The following is a 6223-nucleotide window of genomic DNA, read 5'->3' on the forward strand; positions in this document are numbered from 1 at the left end:
CCTAGGACAGTCTCTCGCAGAGGGTGAAAAGTGGAGGAAAGGAGGTGAGTGATCTCATTTAAATGGGTCTCTTTCTTCCTGGTCAAGTCCCAGTAGAAAAACTGAGCAGCCAAAAGAGGCACCTTTAGATTGCATATCCTCAGCTGTGAGCCAGGTTTAACTTTGGTAAGTCCCTTGGGTATTACAGGAGAACCACTCCCTTCTGTCAGGGTTGTTCTGACAAAATTATCATAAAACCATTAATTGTAAAATTCGGCCTATCTAATTCTTTGGAAGCATTGTTTCTCTGTGATAAGAACTGACAGAACAAATATTACTTATCAGTTGCACAACCTGGGTAAAGTCTCAGCGCTGTGCTAGCAGGAATCTACACCTGCTCCAGTGGGAATTAAACCATGGCTCGGGGAAAAGCTGTCCAGATGTACCCAGCAGAACAAGGATGGAGTTACACATGTACATACCCAGGCTGTAAGGCTCTGAGGACTGCATAAGCCCTGTGAAGCTGGCCAGACCTATCCCCTCAGCTGAAGGAAATGCTGTGCCAGGAGAAGCCAAGGCACAGTGAAGAGCATATTTCTGCCCCAGGGTGGGCACAAAAACACACTGAAACACCACTGGGCCCAGGCCCTGTGTCATGGCGATCACCAAGTGCACATGGGCAAAGACAGGCTGTCTCTTAGAAAGGGTGTCCGTTGCAGTGATTATTGCCGTCATCACGGTGGATAATGATATCATCCACAATGGCAGTGGGCATGGGGTGGAGATCACAGAAACACAGAAACATTAAGATTCTAGGCCTCCAAGATCATCTAGTCCAACCGTCAGCCCATCACACACCATGCCCACTAACCATGTCCTTCAGTGCTACACCTACACATCTCTTGAACACCTCCAGGGACACTGATTCCACAACCTCCCTAAGATGGAGCCAGGGAATTTGGCATCCTGCCGTTGCCACCTTGTTCACACGTATGTAGGCACACAGGGCATCCAAACTCCAAGGGCTCAGCACCAGTAGACTCACCTACTTTTTGCTGATGGAAAGGCCCCAGGGCTCTTTTGGGGAGCAGGAGCATGGAGAGGTGAGGCTCTCGCTTCACCTAGCCACAGTGAAGCTTAAGGAATAGGTAAAGAAAACGTCATAGACAAGTTACTACCACATCTCCCTGGAAAACCTGAGCAACTTTTCTTGTTCTACCATCTCTGTAAAAAAGGGTTTCCCTACACCCTATACAGGGCTTTGATGAAGCCATGTTCACCTCTTCATTTCATCTCTTTATTCCTTTATCCAAAATAAGACTTTAAAAAAAAAAAAGAAAATGCTTTTTTTAATGTCTCATAAAACTCTCTAAATATTAAAAAAGGGGCTGGGGGATGTCAAAATTTGGAAAATTTGGAAAATTTGGAAAATAAAGGTGTTTGAAAGCAAAGCTGAGAATATAAAAATTAGGCAGAAGACAAAGGGGGAGAGGCAGCATGCAGGCTTTGCACAGACACAGCTCCACTTAAGCCAGAAAACTGGGCTGTTCCCATGAAAAGTTTTCATTTTAATGGATACAACCGCTCCTGCAATGACAAAATTACTGAATAAAAAGGTACACAGAGCTCACCATACATAGCACGTTTCTAAAAGGTGACCTGTACAGCTGTAGACAAAGTACTGTATGTACACCCAATGAAGTGAACTGTTCTCACAGGCTGTCTTGAGGCAAGCAAATCAGATAAACATTTCTTCATGGGTTTACGATGGGAAATTATGGCTTCTTCTTTGCAGCACCATCAATGTTCATGGTTAAAAGGCTTTCAAAGACTGCTGGGCTCCTTTGGCACATCGTTCCTTTAAGTCTCTTACTATGACAATAAAAACTGTCACACAGTGTGGAAAAATCTCCCCTGATTCAGGTATTATTCTTCACTAGAAAGCTATACTGTAGTTAAAATTAGTAAGGTACTTCTGAACCCTTATTTAAAACGTGTTTGCACTGACATTCCAAGAAAAGAGTTTCTTTATTTAATTGCACTGTCAGTGCCGATCCTTTCAGCTACAACCATTTGGAGTTAGACCTTTTAATAGAAAGTGACAATTTAAATTGCCACGATGGCAGCATAAATGGTGCTTAAAGTCATTACAGACCTGATGTTGCAGTTGGCTGAAGACCAGCAAAAGAAAGGTGGAGGGAGTAGGGGAAGAGGAAATTAAGTGGTGAATCATTAATTCCTACGGTACTAGGTGTAAAAACATTACCTATGATGAACACATTTGCTGCTGTGATGGAGAAAATGTATAATCCCTCCCTTACTTGGCATTAACTAACAGAAACAGAGCCACAGAATGGTTTGAGTTGGAAGAGACTAAATTCCATCGAGCTCCAACCCCTGCAGTGGGCAGGGCTGCCCCCCATCAGCTCAGGCTGCCCAGGGCCCCATCCAACCTGGCCTTGAGTGCCTCCAGGAATGGGGCACCACAGCTTCTCTGGGCAACCTGTTCCACCCCTCACTAGTGAATTGGCATCAGTGTTCCATGCTTGCTCTCCTGCTGGTCAGTGTCCTGGTCTTCTCTCTTGATGCCGTGCCCCACACAGCAGGCACCTTTTACTCTCCCCACTCCTGGGGGCTCAACTGGGCACCTCCTTCACTGATGCTGACAGCTCACCAGTGGCATTTCTGTTCTGTCAGTCACAGTGAGTCGGTGCAAGAGGTTTAGGGTAAGGTACATCCCTGCCATTGCCACGTTTAAATTCTTCCTGGGATCGTTCAGTCTGGAGAAGGCTCAAGGGAGACCATATCACTCTCTATAACTGCCTGAAAGGCGGTTGTAGTGAGGTGGGGGCCAACCTCTTCTCCCAGGTAGCGGTGATAGGATGAGAGGTAATGGCCTCAAATTGTGCCAGGGGAGGTTCAATTTGGATATAAGGATGAACTTCTCAGAAAGAGTGGTGAGGCAGTGGCACAGGCTGCCCAGGGAGGTGGTAGACTCACCGTCCCTGGAGGCATTCAAGAAACGTTTAGACGTTGTACTGAGGGACATGGTTTAGTGGGCAATATTGGTGGTAGGTGGACGGTTAGACTGGATGGTCTTGGAGGTCTTTTCCAGCCTTGGTGATTCTATGATTCTATAATCTTAGAGGTCTTTTCCAGCCTTAATGATTCTATGATTCCTGGGAGCAGAGTAGCCAGTTAGTATTGGTAGGGGCCCATCCCCCAGGCAATCCCTGCAGGGCGATACCCGCAGGTCTCTTAATCCCACATAAACACCCTCACTGCTGGCATCTCTGAGAAATGACATTTCTCACAGGGTTCTCTGGGCCCCATGGGGACAACCACGCACTCTTTCACTGCAAAACTGCTCCAGGTGCTGTGTCTTAAGGTAAGCTCTTAGCCTTCTTCTTGAGTGGTCATCATAGAAATGGCTTAAATATGGCAGAGGAGTGTGCAAGGCAAAGCTGGCGGTGGGATTTCTCCTTCCCCCCTGCCCCACTGGAAGGGAGAGAGGGAACTGGGACACCCTCTGGCACTGCTCAGTCAAACAGAGTGTAGCAGTGTCCCCTCCAGCACCTTGCAGCCAAATCCCCCGCCTCCCTCAGCACACGGCAGCCCGAGACGCGGCCCTGCCTGGCCTTAGCCGCTGTTGCCACCTAGCGACCAGGCGGCCCCGGCATCGGCCGCCGTAGGAGAGCGGGGAGAGATCCGTCACATTTAATAACGCTGTTTTTCCCCTGAGGACAGCCCCATGGCATGACCCGGGAGGGGCCGCTGTGCCATCGTTTGGTCTGTCAGCCGGGTTTGGCTTGACCTTGAAACTGAAAGCCAGGAGCAAACGGCCCGCGGGGATTTCTGCCTGTCCCTCAAGCTGGGTGGCCCTGAGAGGGAGCAGGACTCATGGGGCTAAAGGGAGCAGCGAGATCCCACAGTAACCCGCAGACCTATCCGTCTCCAACCACCACAGGTGCAGGCACCAGCTCCCTCCTGCAGCATCCTCTCGTCTTGGCGTTTGCCACTGCAGGTTCCGCTAAAGGGATGGCCGATTTAAGGCTCACAAACCTCTTAGTGCTAACGAGCTAAGCGCGGCCAGGTCTGATGAGGATTCGGATAGAATTTACTTAATCCTGGGATAGGGAAGGAAATCCTGCCCAGTGCGTGTGCACAGCACAGGGCACGCAGCTCTGAACACCCAGGTCAGAGGGCCTCAGGGGCAGGAGCGACGTAGCCAGGCCGGCAGGCTGGGCAAGGCCTTGGCAGTGGGCCCCCGGCACTGCCAGCACTTTGCCGGTACCTGGAAGGCACAGCCTGGGAGTGGCCCCATGTGTTCATAGGGAATACAGCGCTGGCTTGCTGCTGTTTACAAGGCGTACACTGGGCAGCGTAAAGGTCTGTTATGCGGCAGTGCAGACTGACGTATTTCCTGTGCACAGCTCAGCTTTGTTGTGCTATTGTTGAGCCGCCCGGTGAGGTGACTGCTTCGGGTGCTGCTGCAAAGGAGCTCAGTGGGGCTGTCTGGTCACGTCTCAGCATTGCTGCCAGCGGCCAGAAAGACTTCAAACTGCTCCTTGGCAGAGGACAAGGCTGCTGTGTGGGCAGGCTAACAGCTGAGGAATAGCACTTCGGTAGTAGGTCCTGATTGATATGCAAAGTGGCATTAATTATACCATCATTATGTTTTAGAGCACAGTAAGAATATAAATACACACAAATATCCTCAGTTTCGTGTATCCCTTTTTTCTTATCTCTCTGCTTCTGCCGACCACTTGTCCTGCTGCACCACCCAGCTCCCACACCTGTGCGTGCTTGCGGGGAGTGATTCACCGTGCCGGATGGATGCAGCCCTCACATTCCGTGTGTTCCTGGGCTTTGTCACACGTTCACGTGCCCCAGTTTTCCTACCGCTGCCTTGGCGGTACCGGCCTTAACAAAGAGGGAAATGGGGCCCATGTTACCGCCTCTTTTTGCCCGGGCTCGTGCCAGGATGGCCTATCGAGCTTTGCCTTCAGTTCAGTGGTAGCGCTTTTCCAGACGTGCAGAGTTCCTCTGCAGTTCCAGTGAATGCCTCAAATAGCCGTACGCTGCGTTGTCCCTGACCCGCTCTGAGCGTGAGGCACCTGTGCTTCCAGTTGCTCACTCCAGACCACGCTGCTGCCCCATTGCTTACTGACATCCACTCAGCCACACCTTCACCAGCTTTCCACCCGTCGTAATTGTTTACATATTGTTTCCTATTAATTATATATCATTCCATTCTAATTGCTGCCTCTAATAAGGCAGTGAAACACGGCGACCTGTCAGCTGGCTTCGTGCTTTCCTAATTAGGCTTTCCAATGGCAAGGAAGGCTTTCAAGGAAGCCCTGATCGGCACCTGGCTTTGCTGCCTGCCCTGCTGCTGGTGTGGCTGCGGGCACCTTGCCCAGGGGAGCTCCAGTGGGCTGTATGCCAAGCAGACAGGCTTTTACGGCTGAACGAATGCAAGGACGGAAGGGTTTGCCAGTCTGCATGTGCGAGAAGCAGCAACCGCTCCTGCCTCTAACTCCCAGCAACCACAGATGTGTGCGTTCTGCGGTGCCCTCAGTGTTGCTGACTCCGTGGTAAGTGGCTGAGGAGCATGGGAGGATGGAGAAAACAGAAAAAGCAGATGGCAGGCAGCTGAGCCACAGCTTCGTAATACGAAGAGCTGCCCCATGCAAGCCTTGCTGTACAACACACCAAGATCAGGAGTGAACAAGCAAGCATTTCCTCAAGGCACCAGATGAGAGCAAACACATCCCGAGGGCACCTGGGCCAGCTAGCAGCCACGCTTCACCTCCTCCTGTTTCACACAGGTCAAGAGGGCAGCGGCGCTCCGCAGCAGCTCTGCGATCGGGTTAATGGGGGCAGCTGGATGCCATCAGGTTACACTGTTTAATTCAACTGAGCTTAAGCACTGACAGAGCGGCGGGAGGACCCATTTCAGCAGCCACAAGCCCTCTCCGACACTGCTACCAGTGGCAGAACAGAGAGCCAGCCAGGAGCTTTGGCACAGGGCAAGGGAGAGGGTGCCAAGCGGAGCCACCAGCTCCTGCCCCAGTGTGTGCCAGAAGAGGCACTGAAAAGCAGTTTATTAACGTCAATGGCAGTGGGACGCCTCATCTGGCTCAAGGTTTGCTCAAGGAACGGGCTGGAGTGCATCAGGTCTCAGGAGGAACCCCTGAGAACACTCAGTCCGGGCCCTGCCATCAAACAGACCGAACATTCG

This window comes from Gallus gallus, chromosome 1 (assembly GCF_016699485.2).
Source record: "Gallus gallus isolate bGalGal1 chromosome 1, bGalGal1.mat.broiler.GRCg7b, whole genome shotgun sequence".
NCBI lineage: Eukaryota > Metazoa > Chordata > Aves > Galliformes > Phasianidae > Gallus > Gallus gallus.